This window comes from Nycticebus coucang, chromosome 1 (assembly GCF_027406575.1).
Source record: "Nycticebus coucang isolate mNycCou1 chromosome 1, mNycCou1.pri, whole genome shotgun sequence".
Classification (NCBI taxonomy): domain Eukaryota; kingdom Metazoa; phylum Chordata; class Mammalia; order Primates; family Lorisidae; genus Nycticebus; species Nycticebus coucang.
Window position 1 is genome coordinate 150,058,948 of NC_069780.1, and position 16,051 is coordinate 150,074,998.

The window sequence follows — 16,051 nt, forward strand, 5'->3', positions numbered from 1 at the left end:
GATCTTTGACCCTGGGCATATTTACTCTCTGGCAGCTTGGTCGCACCTTAGCTCACACACACACATACTCAGAATTTACACAGCACAGACAAGCAACTATCATCTTTAAGAACAAATTTCACATTCTGGTTTTGTATTTATTATTCTATCCAGAGAGATTCTTCTCTCCACAGTTTTCTACTGTTCTCCTCCCCCCAGCATCCTTTCCTTAGGATTAATGAGGATAAAGAGATTAGGGTAGGATGAGAGAAACAAAGCCATTTGATCACTCTGTGAGTTCATTTCTTTAGTGACCCCTGCCTGCCCTGGCCATAATTTCTGCACCCACGCACACAGATCAATGGTTAGGACTTCAAACAAGGGAAGAGCACTTGGTTTGCTTATTTCTTGAAATGCATGAAGAGAAAAGGCACAAACAGATAAGAAAGTACATCTTTTCTTTTCTGAAACAATTGTGTTTCCGAACGACCCAGATGACATGTACTTCTGAAGATTTTTTCAAATTCTATTTCCAATAGCAACATGACATTAGACCTAACGTCCTAACAACCACTCATGCTGCTGAGCTGGTGACTTATGACTAATAGTCCCCTCTGAAATACAAAACCCAGTCACACAGCAGAGGTTCAGAGTGAACGCAAGCCAAATCAACAGATGCCTGGAACTATGAGTGAAATGCCAGCCTTTGCTGGGTAGTAATCAGGGGGCAGGGAATTCCAGAGACACGGAGTCAGCCTCAGAGCTGCTTACTACTGCAGGGCGTGGAAAGTGACATGGAAAAAGTCCAGGTAATGTGCTCACAGTTTGATGAATCAATTTTCTTATTAAAAACCTTCAATGTCATGCCCACAATGGAGTTCTCAGAGTATGTGCAGAAGGGCTTCCAGATGCTGGCCGATTCCAGCTCCTTCAACTCCAACGCCTTCATGCTTCTCCTCCAGACAGCTTTCCAGAGCCTGCTGGACAGCCAGGTGGACTAGGCCATGTTGGATCACCCAGACATGAAACATACCAACCCAGTGGTTTTAAAGCGTTGTCATACAGCAGCTGCAACTTACATGCTACAAACAAGAAAGCACCATGCAGACAAATCAACGCCGACTGGTACTCCCGTCAGAAGAGGAAAATTTGGACACAGTTCAAACAGAGAGAAGAACACCCTGTGAAGATGGCAGAGATTGGACTGACCTATACCACTGTGGTTTGACTCATGCTACTCAGCAGAACATGATATTAGAACCCTGCCTATGTAGAAGACTATAAATTTGACGGAGAGTGGATAAAACCCTTTTGCACAGAATATCAGTGTAGGCAGATCACTCCCTCATATAAGACAGGAATGTTTCCTGGAGGTTGGAATGTCAGATAAAGAATACAGATTCCCAAACCCACCCAGAGATTAGTTTTAGTTGCAACATGGAATAATTGCAGAACTTGATGGGGAAACTTAAAGATGCTTCAAAAAGCCTGGGAAGAGAAACTCATTTGTAACTGGGGACAGTAAACAATCCACCCAAGAGTGTAGAGGAAAACCAGAAACACTTGCCTTCAGCCGAATCATTGTTTATGTGAGCTGGATGTCCTCCTTTCCACTAGGAAAGACTTTTCCTTATAAGTTTATGTCATTCATCAGTTTTGACCCTTTTTTTACACATGTGTAAAGGTTAAGAGGGAAATGCTGCCTAAGTATTTGAGTCTTTTATGCTTGTGCATTTATCCCATTTTGATCTTTTTCAAGTATAAAGGAAGTAGACAGTGTTACTTGAATACATGAGGTTTTGTTTCCACAAAAAAAAAACCTTCAATTATATAAGGAGTAATTATCTGAATGTTATGTTTTATTATTTTATATAAATTAAAAATAAAAAATAAGTTAAGAACAATGTCCCAAAGGAGAATAGTCTATTTGCAATTTGAGGGAAATGTCCATGGATATGGGCTATCTAAGTCAGTTTTGCTATTCATCATTATTAGGCTTTTTGTGGTAGGTAAGTCCCAGATAAGAGGTACAGTGTAGGTGTTTCTGGTATCCTTTCTACAACCTTTCTATCAAGTGTTATATTGAATCCAAACTCAATTCTGCTGTAGGTTCAAACATTTATTATCAAGCAGACACAAAAACATCACCCACCATACAATTACCACCCTATGCTTTCTATGGTTCTCACTATGACATTGTATTGCCTGGTCTGCATCCTGCATGAAAAGCTCCCTGAAAGCAGATGCAGAAGTATTTTAAAGGCGATATTTAGCTAAATTCAGGCAAACAAGTACTCTGAATCAGCAGGCTAACAAGAGACTCTCAGTGTCAGGCCTTGGCACCATGTTCAAGTGCATGGATTCCAGACCTCCCTGTATTTTTATGCCGCCTTCATGCAAAGGTAGGGACTGTGTCTTTAATGTTTCTAGTCAGTCCACATATCCAAACACACTAGTTTAGTGAGCAAAAATTTATTTCTAATATTTGCTGTGCCACCCAAGTCTGATGGTCATCAGGGGGCTGAATTTCTTGTAATTGCTAACTCTGCAGTAGGACCTTTAACTGGATGCTAACTAAGAACTCATACACAGCAGTTGAAGGGTATTCCCTCAGAATTCATGTCCACTAGGAACTTATGAATATGATCTTAATTAGAAATAAAATCTTTGCAGATATAATCAAGTTAAGAGCAGGTTATATTGGATTGGGGCCAAATCCAATGCCTGGTGCTCTCACCAGAAGAGAAAAATTTGGACACAGTACATACAGAAAGAAGAACCCCTGTGAAGATGGAAGCAGAGATTGGAGCAATGCATCTCTAAGCCAAGGATTGCTTACAACCACCAGCACCTAGGAGAGGGTCATGTAACAGATTTTCTCTCATACCTTCCAATTCTGCCAATACTTTTGATTTTGGACATTTAGCCTCTAGAGCTGTGGAAAAATAGATTTCTATTGTTTTATGCCACACAGTCTGTGTGAATTTGCTAAAATAATACTAGGAAAATAATAAATCATGGAATGCATGTTTCCAACTAGGTCAATTAACCTTTCCAATCCTACACTCACACACACACACACACTCTCTCTCACACACATACAAACATCTCACAATGTTAGTGCTGAAGTATTTCAAAGCAAATTAAAGAAAGCATGACTATGCTAGTAGTGCTGCCTTCTGTATAGTTATAACATCTGTATTTTAACAGCTGTGTGCAGAAGGTACGTACACTCATAAGATGCAGATCACCTTTACATCTTTGAGCCTACATATCCTTTCCAGCTCTCAGAATACAAATTGATTCTTCTTTCCAAAGACTTTGGGAGGCTTTTCCAGGTCATGGCTCCTTCACAGACACAGTTTGCCACTAGTCAACAGACATCCATTTGTGCCACTGTAGGAAGCCAAGTCCAATATATAATTTTATCACCTTGCTTGACCAAAAGTTTTATTTTTTGAAGTGATAAGACAAAGAATTATTTGAAGGAATCTTTTTATGATATCATTTCTACAGCAGAAACACCAATAAAAGAAATAAAACAAACTGAGAGATACAATTTGTCATCATTTATCTAGATTACTTTCACTTTCTCAGCACGTGCACATTTTACTTAAAATCCTAATATTTTTTGTGCCTGTTGTATCTTTCCTGTTAAGTCATTCTGAATGTAAATCCCAGTTCTGAAACTTCTTGCCTGTGTGACCTGAAGAGAGTTTAATATCTGTACAGTGATAACGACATAAGCTTCAGAAGCTGGTAGGGAGAATTCAATGAGACCACATATGTGAAATCCCAAATGTAGTGCTAGATAAATATTTGTTTCTTTCCTCCGCTAAATTAGATACCTTTTAATTTTTTTTGTCAGATCTCATTTTTTTCAATGTGGATTTCATTGTTTTCTCTTTTGAGACCTGGCCAATACTGTGGTATCTTAAGAAACTGAAGTAAATTTCCTCGGCCTCCTCTGAAAAATTAGAGCTACTATGTCCCCCCTTGTTGACTTGTAGTGCTGTTTAAGAGAATATGCATAAAATACTCTGACACTGTCTGACTCATAAGTGGCTCTCAACAATAATCCCCCCCTCCAATCTTAAATACCTTATCAGGAAGGAGGGCACAGTGTATAGAATAGATATATATATATATTTATTTATATCTTATGTTTATGAAATATATAAATTCTATCTACTGTACCCTGCCTCCTCTCTACTTCGTATCAGTATCATCACTATAATCTTCCCTCGTCCCCTCATGCTCAGTGAACTCTTCTTATACTCCTTCTCCTGGTCTTTTTTTTTTTTTTTAATTTATTTTTTATTGTTAAATCATAGCTGTGTACATTTGTGCAATCAAGGGGTACAATGTGCAGGTTTCATATACAATCTGAAATATTCTCATCAAACTGTTCGACATAGCCTTCATGGCATTTTCTTAGTTACTGTATGTAGGCATTTGTATTCTGCATTTAGTAAGATTCGCCTGGAGCTTTCAGGTTTTTGAGGCTTACTATGTGCAAAAACTGCATAAATATTCTCATGTTCTCATGCAACTTTCCAGTACAGGTCGTGTTGTCCCTAATTTAGAGAAAAAGAAATCTACACTGAGAGAGATTAAGTCTCCCAAGATAACAAGAAAGTGAGTCAAAATTCAAGTCAAATGTATCTAACTCCTCAGCCTCTACCCTGCATCGCTTGTGAGGCCTCCTCAGCACACTTGTATTGCTTTTAATGTCAAGTCACATTTCAGTGACGCCATCTGTATGGCAATGGAAAACATGCATGAGGACAGCCTTAGCCCACACTTTGTCCACAGTAAATGCCCAATGAGTGTTAGTTAATGATTATTACAAATAACTGGTAAATAGCTGATGATGGTAAAGTAATCACAAATGTAGTTGTTGTCCTATGGATATTTTTAGGCAAAAGAAAATATCAATGCAAAGAAGCATTTACTTTGTATTTTCAGAGGAATTTTTTTAAGTTATGGATTAAGCCAGAATCCAGTCATGGTTTTTTTAAAAAACACTGGTAGAGAGCTAGACAGAGGACATGGGTCCATTCCAGAAGCACAGCCAGGGTCCTCCTCAGCATAACCTCCAAAGTGGCACACTTCGATGTTTGAGTATGACATCAAAGGCAGAGATCTTGATTTTCTTCATTGTTACCCACTTAGTCTTTAAAACTGGTAAGAGTGTGTATTGATCATAGCCTGAGACAGCTTTGACTCCAGTCCTCAGAGCAGCAATAATCAACTCTGTACAACTGGAGTCTCCCCAGTTTTCAAGAGTTCATAGATCCAATAAAATAAAAATAATTGCTGGTGAGAATGGGCATTAAAGACAATAAAACAAAATAACAAAAGCCTCATGACAGACCACCATTATGTCATAAAATAAAGACATTTTAATAAGAAAAAAGAGGTAGGAAGTTCATCGTGTCAGAGTAAAGGATAGTCTTTTAAATTATTAATTTGGTACTATACTAAAAGCAAATGAGATTTTGATTATTCTCACAAAACTGCAAACCAGTGAAAACATCAAAAACTCAAAGTATTGTTTTCCCTATTTAGGGAAATCCTCAACTATGATCTGATGAATAGTCCTGGATTAAGATCTAACAGCAACCATAAAATACATCTAATGTCTACATGTAGGAGTTTGGTTATAGAATTTTTTAAGGGTAAGTTTGCTCACTTCTCCCACTGAATTCTCTCTTATGGAGCCATGATGGGATGTACCACCGGGTGTTGGATTTCACAGCACCTGATACTATCTTTGATATGGATGGCTCCCAGTACTTATCTAATATGGTGAGTGTAGAAATAGTATCTTATATGTATTTCCTAGATGAGTATTTCTGAGCTTATTCCATGTCTAAGGGCAAGAAAGTCCCTGAAAATATTTAAGGCTCAAAAATAAATATGGAAACCTTTGTGGTAAGATTAAGAAGTTCAGGGTGGTGCCTGTGGTAAGGCGCCGGCCCCATATACCGAGGGTGGTGGGTTCAAACCTGGCCCGGCTGAACTGCAACCAAAAAATAGCTGGGCGTTGTGGCGGGCGCCTGTAGTCCCAGCTACTCGGGAGGCTGAGGCAAGAGAATCGCTTAAGCCCAGGAGTTGGAGGTTGCTGGGAGCTGTGTGAGGCCAGGGCACTCTACCGTGGGCCATAAAGTGAGACTCTGTCCCTACAAAAAAAAAAAAGATTAAGAAGTTCAAATACTTACATGAATAGAATGATAACATGAGCATAGACAATTGAAAAACATGCAAATTCAATTGTTAAAAAATTATTGTGGCAACTAAGAAGAAATTCTGGGAGCCAAAGCCAGACCTTCCAGGTACTATGCCTATTCTATAGGCTCTTTCCACCATGGTCACATGGGATGGCCTTGTCCTTTTTATTTTTTTATTTTTTCTTTTCAAGTCTAGCCTCTCTTCTCTAAAGCCTTTTCAAATATGGCAACCTTTGGTGATTATTTTTTCCTCCTATGAATTCATGAGACATTTATTCTCATGCTTCTTCTCTACTTCCCCATATCAAAAATTTAAGCTTATTACAGATGCATTAAGGACTAAATAATAGACCTTTTACCTTCCTGTCTTCATTTCCATATTTCCTTCACAAGATATTCTCACTCTTCTCTTCCATATTGGGAAAATCCTACTCATTCCTCACAGTCAGATAAGCACAATTGCTTTCTCCTCTTTCACACCTGCCTGGACTTTCTTCTCTTCTACCCTAATTAATTACTTCCTTCTCCAAGCCCCCATGTGAATTTTTTTTTCATTGAGCAAAAATAGCAATTATATTATCTGTGAAATTATTGAGATTAAACCTCAAATGGGACACTAACAGTGCCTAACATCCTCTGAGGTTGCTCTATCCAGTCCATGATGACTAGTTAAACCTCCTATTTCCCTTCAAACCTCTGGAGCAGTCCTTCTTCTTCTAGTATTTAACATCTGTACTTACCACTTAGTTTAAAGACAGAGACTACCAAGTGAGAATTCCCAAATATTTAGTATTTCCCTAATGTTAAATATACAAAACAACCTGTCCCTATTCTCCTGCCTTCCTGTTACAGTGGAGGATGTAACTCTTCTTCCATTTAACATGAATCCCTTTGGATACCTTCGTTTTTCACCTTTTCCTGAGCTATAAATATTCAATATCTCTTCTTTTTCTTCTTATATATCAAATTCTCAACTGGATTCTATCATTTGGCTCATAAGCATGTATATACCTCTCCCATTTAAAAAAAATAAAACATTTACCCTCACTGAAAGCCTTCATTCTTCTATTGCTACACTAAGCTCCTAGAGCATCTCTCTTAGACCTTTCACAGTTAATTTTCTGCAACTTGCCTATACCTGTTGTCACTATTTTCTCACTTTCCACAAACTCTGCCCACTTTAATCTACCACAAAGTGGCCCTTCTATACCTTTGTACCATTATCTTTCACCCTGTATCCTCTTCCTAGGATTGTGAAATTTAGCATATAAAAATGCAGAATGTTCAGTTAAATTTGAATTTCAGATAAACAACAAATATTTTTAGTATATTATTGGGTGTAGTATAGAGCATACTTACACTGAAAGAGTAATGCTTATTTGAAATTGAAATATAACCAGCTATCCTGTATTTTATCCAGGAACTCAACCTCTAAAACATAGTAAAATCCAGCCATCCTGTATTTCTTCATCCCTTGCTATCTCACAATACCAAAGGCTAGAAATCCAAAGTCCAGGTGATGCAGGGCCCTACTTCAGATCTTTAAGGAAGGATCCTCCTTGGCCTTTTCTAACTTCTGACAGCCCCAGGCATTCTTTGGCTTCTGGCAGCATCTCTCCAAACTCCAGCTCAGTCTTCAGGAGGCAGACTTTCCTCTTCATCTTCTCCTCTTCATATAAGGACATGAATCACATTGGAACAAGGGCCCACTCCATTCCAGTGTGACTTCATCTTAACTCATTACATCTTCAATGACCATATTTCCAAATATGATGACATTCTGAGGAACTAGGTGTCAGAACTTCAACATGTTTCTGGAGGACATAACTCAATGCATACCACTGCTCCTTCTGCTAGGAATGTGCTGGTCTCTCTTATTTTCCTAGGCTCTCCTGCTCCTATCCACTTTTTAGATTTCAACATAATTATCTCATTCACTTTCCTGACCAAATTCTATTCCCTAATTTTGCACTTTTCTAGAACTACTACCTCTCTTCATTGTGCTTTTAGATTCTATGGGATGATTCTACATGTACTTGCTTGATAACTTACTGAATTTCTGCATTCCCCACTGGACTGGACACTCTGTGAGGGAGGGACCAAGTCTGTTTGGTTCATCAATACATTCAAAACATCCTTAGCTCTGAGAAGAGTGTCTTACCCTTAGTAGATGCTTAATAAAGACCTATCCTGTAAATGATAGAAGTCGTTCACAGTATGAGTGGTTAGGGAAGAATATAATCTTTATATTCTCAAAGCCTGATGCAGGCTTAGAAAATCAGTATTCAGTAAGAAATTTCTCAGTAAACACATAATTGCTTCTATCCTTATTCTTTCATTGTTTTTATCCTGAAAAAAAGTATTAGGAAGACAATTACTCAGCCAAGACAGAAACGTGTGTTTATTAAATATATAAGACACTGAATTCATTTTCCTCTGAGTTTTTTAGAGCCAGATCCTGTCACAAAAAGATCATGTTGACCTGTGTTTGAATAATAAAAGTTGAATCAATTTCAAACACTTATAAGAAAAGTTACTCCCCCCCAAAAAAAATTAGCTAAAACACATTTACTAAGGTTTTAAAATGTTCTTTAATTTAGTAGGATAAATTCTTCTTCTATTTCCCTTAAATGGCAAAGTATAAAACTGTCTTTAAATACCCAGACTTTAAACTATATGTTTATAAGCTATGAAATGACAAAAAACAGTGTCAAAATCTCCAAGTTTGAGATTTTTCTTAGGATTACATGGATGCTTAAAAAACAAAAGTAGGCCCCTAACTAAGAAGTTTTTGATGTTGGATCTAGAAATAAAGGTTATCAATTGTTTCTATCCTCCTCTGCTAACTTCTTGGAAGAGGTAATGCATCTGTACATCTGAGTCAGTGGAATCTCTTAGCCATAGCTTTTTGATAATAGTGAATAAGAGAATTTTGCCAAAGTATGTGTGGAAATAGAGGAACATTTATTGAAAGCATGCCTGCATAGAGATTTCATTAGTTTGAATTTGGGGTTAGGTTGTGCTCATTAAAAATGGACATTTCATTGGCTTTGGGGTGGCATAAAAGGGAATTGAACTAAGAATAGTGTCTTTTAAGAATTTGTACAGCTTAGGTAAGTCAATGTTGAAAGTTGAACTTCTTAACATTTAGGTAACCAAAAGATATAATCAATTATGCCTAAAAGGACTTAGATAAATAACTAAATATTTCTAGTATATTCTGATTCTCAATATGCCCCAGAGTAACTGATTTCAATTATGTTTAATAGATACCTAAGATAGTCACACTGTGTGAAACAACATCTTATTGTATGATTTGTAATTTAATAGGAAAGTAAATTTTAAGTGGACTCTCTTCCAAAGGAATTAGCACAATCATTCTATCCTCATACAAGTATTCCAGTGATGACAAGGTTTCTTTCAAATGGCTTCACTGGAGAGACATAATAGAATTTGCTTTTGCTCTGTGGGTAGTATTTAAATATAAATAATGTCCATGTTTTAACAGAAATCTCATTGCTTTGTCCATATTTTTTGTCTGTACTTTTTTGAAACTAATCTAGCTCATGTGCTTTATACACATGTACATTTTCCATATATTTCAGCAGTGTTATAAATGTTTGTAGATAGACATATTAAGTTTCTTAAACCCTATTTTTCTTTATTTACAAACAAATTGTTTTCATTGTAAAGGCATATAAAAGTTTTCATTAAATCAGATGAAGAAGAAATGATTTAAGCTTATATCATAGTAAAAGGGGAAAAAAGACAAATTTGCAGAAATCTTTAAATTCCAAGGAAAAAACACTCTTTCAATTTTAAATACTGTTCTACTTATTTCTATTTTTGAATAAAAATAGGAAGTTCCTGGGTTAGAGAATGAAAACGGCTACGACTTTAGGCTTACTTCAAGGATGCTGACACAGTTCTGAAGAGTCTTAAGGTTAGGTCAAAATATCAACTTGTTGTCCTAGATAAAAAGCTGCAAGTGAAGACAAGGAGCTAGAGTGGGCATTCATCAGCCCTAACCCCCTTGCCTGGGTGCAAAAAAAATGGCAACAAGCACTTCAGTTATTAGCCACTTACCAAAGCATAGTAAACCCAGTGTTGTCTCGGATACTAATCTTGTTCAGTGTTTTATCAGAATCACACTACCATGACTTCAATTGAATTCTAGTGCAGCAGGTAATTCTATTCACAAATATCACCAGCAAGCTATAAATGAAACTAGATCCTCTGTAGATTGCCTCACAAGACAATACAAAAGCCCAGACAAGGAACAACTACCATGACCCAGAGGGTGTCACCATTTCTCAACTCTTCTTACACAGGACCTGGGGAAGTCTTAATGATTCTTCTCTTGATGCTGACTTAATGCAAAAACATGGGCCTCTGTATAGCACATCTAAAGGTGTAGTATGTTCAAACAATAGGCAAAGTCCTTTTTGCCTGACACAGGACTAATGAATTTGATATAGAAATGGATTTGCTCTTTGGTAGGGATGCAAACATCTTACCCAGGCTCAGGAGGAAGAGTTGGAACACAAGCTTCACTAATAACTGTTGCATTTTGTTGGAAATATTGACCATTAAGTGATACACAGTATTAGAGTAGTTATCAGGAAGCTACAGATAGATCATGTCACCACGTTTGAGTCATGGGTAAACAGAAAAGAAAGGAAAGAAACTAAAAGATGAGAGCTATACTGGGGCAGACAGGAGCGGGCCATGCAGTCCAGCAGATCTGTGTCCTAATTCTACCACTTCCTGGCTAAAGGGCCCACAGCAAATTGCTTAACTGTCAAGTTTCCTTTCTACATCTGTCAACAAAGGTAAAATACCTACTATATGGAGCAGTTCTGTGAGATAAATTATATTATTGGCCGGCTTGTAGAGCTGAGGTCTACCCATGTGAAAAGGAATGCTGTTGACGAAGCAAGCAAATATGCAGTGGCTGGATTAAATATCTGCACAGATTCTTGAGGGTAGAAATAATTGTAAAGTAAACCATTTCAACACAACACTCCAGCAACTGCTTTCAATTTCCGAAAACTGCACTTTGTTATGCACTCGTGGAATTTGCTAAAAACATTAGCAAGCCACACCCACCTGGTAAATGTGGGGATGAAGGATTGGTAAGAAAAGGGCTTCATCTTCATGCTTTGTTTTATCTGCCTGTTTTGTTACTACTAACAAGTTTATGTTCTTTTCATCTGTGTTTATATTTATCAGTGTTGAAATGATACCAAATGGAGGGGATAACTTATAGGACCATGCTCTGTCCTCTCTATGTATACAGACACACAGACCCACTCCTTCCTCAGAGACACAGACATATACACACATAATCCTCATGAGACTGTCTTAACCTGTGCATAATCTCACTTAAATTATTAGGTGCTATAAGGGTTTCAAATGATTTCCATAATAATATTAGATATAATAAAATTTATAGATCAAATTCTAAAAGTTATTTATACATTTTTATGTAATCCAAAAGCTTTTATGCAAATTCTATACTTTGACATTATATTTATATTTGACATTATATCTGACATTACATTTACATTTGACATTTGATTATGCTGCTTGTAGAAACAGAGAATGTACTATAGATTTCATACAACTCACTTGATTTAAATTTGCTAATTTTAGGGCTGGGTGTGGTGGCTCACGCCTGTAATACTAGCACTTGGGAGGCCTAGGTGGGTGGATTGCTAAGCTCACAGGGTTGAGACCAGTCTGAGCCAGAGTGAGACCTTGTCTCTAAAAATAGGTGAGCATTATGGCAGGCACCTGTAGTCCCAGCTACTTGGGAGGCTGAGGCAAGAGAACTACTTGAGCCCAAGAGTTTGAGGTTGCTGTGAGCTATGACATCATGGCACTCTACCAAGTGTGACAAAGTAAGACTCTGTTTCAAAAATAAACAAATAAATAAATAAATTTGGTAATTTTTTTTAAACTAATGGGACAGTGAATAAGAATTTTCTGTTCAAAATTTAATACTTTGGCAACTTTATTTTAATAAAATATTAGATTTATATTTATAGCCTACAGCTAGAAATATTCAGACTATTGTAAAGAAAAAAAATCCTGCGTTTCATCTACAAACTAAGACAGTGAAAACATGCCAGGGAAACAAGTGAGACAGTGCTCTCCTAATACAGGGAGTGGTAACAATGGAATGAGGCAGAGATGACAGTAACTGAACCAACAATTCAGCCAACAGTGACTCCCAGGCTAGTCATGCAGACCAGGCAGTAGCCCACGATCAGAGAGCACCACCTTGAACCACAGGCCTCATATTTCCATAGTGAGAAAGCATCACTATGTGAGGACAGAACTTAGAAAAACTACCACAAAGGTACAAGAAGGGAAAGAGTTTCATCAAGGGCATGTATTGTATTTGATACTTAACTTTACAAACCTCTGAGGAAAGTCCCATCCCTGCATTGACTACCCTTGTATGTGCACAGAAAGAAGAGAATGTTTATATGTGTTTCAAGAAAACATTGTCCTGTTGACATATGTGCAATGCACTGAAACATCTCCCCTGGGCTCCTATTCTGTGCTCTCTCAACTCAACAACAATTTTGGTCCCTGCAGTGACCATACTCCATAACACTGAGCATTGGGCCAGCCCAGTGCATTGTTCTACACACATAGTGTGCTCTTTAAAGCTCTAAAGAGAAGAAATTCAATCCACCTTTTATCATTCCTTTAGTTATCTTGAAAATTCCAGCGTTGATGGTGAATACAGAAAAGAGTGGCAATTGGAAGTGATCTTACAGGCCAAGTAGCAACTATTGGCCAAAAGTAACATGTTGGGAGGATTAAATGAGATAACGTCTGAGAAAGTTCTTATACAAGGGAGCACACAAACCACTATGATGATGATACAATTGGTGAAATCAAATAGATGCAAATGCAAATCTCTTGTATACATGTTACAATAAATCCATTAGGCAAACATCAGATGAAACAGGACCTGACTGGAAAGTATCTCAATAGAAACCAGCAGTCTGATTTGGCTACTGGAAATTTTAGGTAATGCACAATTACCCAAAATTATGGGTGGATCACATATGGGCTATGGTGTTTCTTTCTGGGAGTAACATGTTAAGTGTATGTGAACAAACTGGATCACCCTCCCTACCCTCACAGAAGAACAGAAGAGAGTGGCCAAGTTAAAGAGAGGTTAAAAGCCCTATCATATGAGGAATGGTTGAAAGAAATGGTAATAGTTTTTCATAAATATTTTAAGAAAACAGAGCTAGGGTGAAACATAAGAGGATACAGCAAAATTGAGGTAAAAGTTACCTAGTGGCAGAATTTAGCTTAATAAAAGCAAAATCTTTCCCATCATGAGAAATTTCTAATAATATATATAATGGACTGTCCTTTTCTTCTTTTCTTTTATTTTCCTTCTTCCCTTCTTTCCTTTTTCCTTTGCTTCCTTTCTTCTATTTTCTTCCTTCCATTACAACACTGACCTTTTCAGAGAAGTATCTGTGTGTCTACCATATAACCAGAGATACTTTTTCTCGGCACAGTGGCCATGCTCTGTAGCATGTGTCCCTACCTGCTAGCCAGGACTGAATGAAACAGGAGTGGTGTCCTGACCCAAAGGCCACCAGCAGCGAAATGTTTGAGCTGGAGACACCAGGTTAACAGGTACCTTCTGATAGGATAATGGTCAATGAAGTCGATCAGATCCTCTCTCCTTCAAGGTTTGATTTACATAGGTATATAAAAGGAATCTTCTAGCTGATAGCACCAAAAGTAAAAGTATGGAGAATGAGATCAAGAAAAGAGAAAGATAAGGAAAACCTGCAGCCAAAGGGACCTAGGCAGAAGTGAAGTGTCAGGATCAGTGACGCTGGTTTAGTCTTGCATGTAGATGACAAGTTAGAAGGTGTAGGGCTGTGTTCTGACTAATAGTCAAGGATCCAATGTGGAGGCCTGACTGTGTAGTTAGCTGTATAGTCCATGGTTCAACTGATAAGGCTTTCTCTTTATTCGTTCATGTTCTTATACTTGGTCCCCAGTCTCAGAAGTAACATAAGCATGCTTCAGGGAAATCTTTCAACGTGAAGGAGCCTAAAGCTATTACAGTATAATAATGTAGACAAAGAAAAAAAGAGAAAATCATTAATGATACTACTCCAGAGATAAGAACTGTTAAAATTGATGGACAAATAAAAAAAGAGAAAATCATCAATGATCCTACTCCAGAGATAAAAACTATTAAAATTGATAGATATTATAAATCATAAGGTAAGCATTAAAATACTAAAAATATAATAATTGAAATACTAAGCATATTATGATACCACTCAAATACTAAAATTAAATCACAATTATTGTAAGCCACAAATTTTTAAAATCTGGAATCATAAAAAACACTTAAGTAGTACAAAAGATGGCATAAAAAATGGAAAAAGAGGAAACAAGATGAGATACAGATGGAACAAATAGAACACAACAAGATGGTCTAAATAATAATAATTATATCAATACTGTAAATGAATGTGAAACACTCCAATTAAAAGTCAATAACCATTAAATTAGATTAAAAAAAAAACAAGACCAACTACATTCTGCCTACAGGAAATCAACTTTAAATATAAAAACACAAAGAAGTTAATCATAAAAGAATAGAAAAATATATATATTGTCATAACACAATTTTTTTTTAATCTTGAATGTCAGTATTAGGCAAATAAGATGATATAAGAGCAAAGAATATTACAATAAATAATGGTCATTTCATAACAATAAAAAGGTAAATTAATCAAGAAGTTATAAGAATCCTAATCACTTATGTACCCAAGTAACAGAGCTTTGAAATACATGAAGCAAAATTTGATAGAAATTCAGAGAGAAATAGATAAACTCACAATTATTGTTAGAGATCTCAATACCTTTCTTTTAATAATTGATAGAACGAGTAGACAAAAAGTAAAGATAAGGAAAACTCGAACAGCACTAACAACTAGCTTGACCTAATTGATATTTATAGAATACTAAAACCCAAACCAGCAGGAAACAAAGTTTTGTCAAGTACACATGGAACATTTATCAAGATAGACATATTCTGGGTCATAAAATAACTCAATAAATATGAAAGTTTTCTATCATACAGGAAAACCAGCAGAGAAATTCCAATGAAATCAAGAGTTGGGAAAGCAATTAGTAAAATTTATAAACTTTTAGGCAGAATATCAGAAAGAAAAAGAGAATAATTTCTAATTTCAGAAAAAGGCAATATTAGTATAGACTCTACAGATAGTACAATGATGAAATATTATGAACAACTTTAAACCAATAAATTAAAAAACATATAAATTTATTTTTAAAAAATCTAACAGTGTACATTTTGAAAAGAAAAAAAAACCTGAATGAATTCTTTCTCCCTAACAGCAAGAATATAACAAGATATAAATAAAAATAGAAAATAGAAATTCCTTTCCAGTCCTCGCTATAAGGCATTCACACAAAATGAAAAATATCCAGATTAAAAAGGAAGAAGGAAACCTCTCTTTATTTGTATATAACATGCTCATCTTTGCAGAAAAACCAATGGAATCCACTAAAAGCTACTGTAAAGGAAATTTTAGAAAGGGGAAAGGATAGGAGATCAACATAAAAACCAATTCTGTTTCTAGCAACACTAAGAATTTTAAACTAAAAATAAAACCATTTACAGTATCATCAAGTAAACAACATATGTAGGGATAAACTGGACAAAAGATGTGCAAGACCTATATACTGAAAACTTCAAAACATCACTGATAAATATTTAAAGGCCTAAATGAATGGAAACATATATCATATTC

General features: G+C 36.4%; 1 pseudogene; it reads left to right on the top strand.

Annotated features, from left to right (window-relative positions):
- The first annotated feature begins 851 nt into the window (after nucleotides 1-851).
- Nucleotides 852-1,491, top strand: LOC128589967 (COMM domain-containing protein 3-like; annotated as a pseudogene).
- Nucleotides 1,492-16,051: the final 14,560 nt, after the last annotated feature.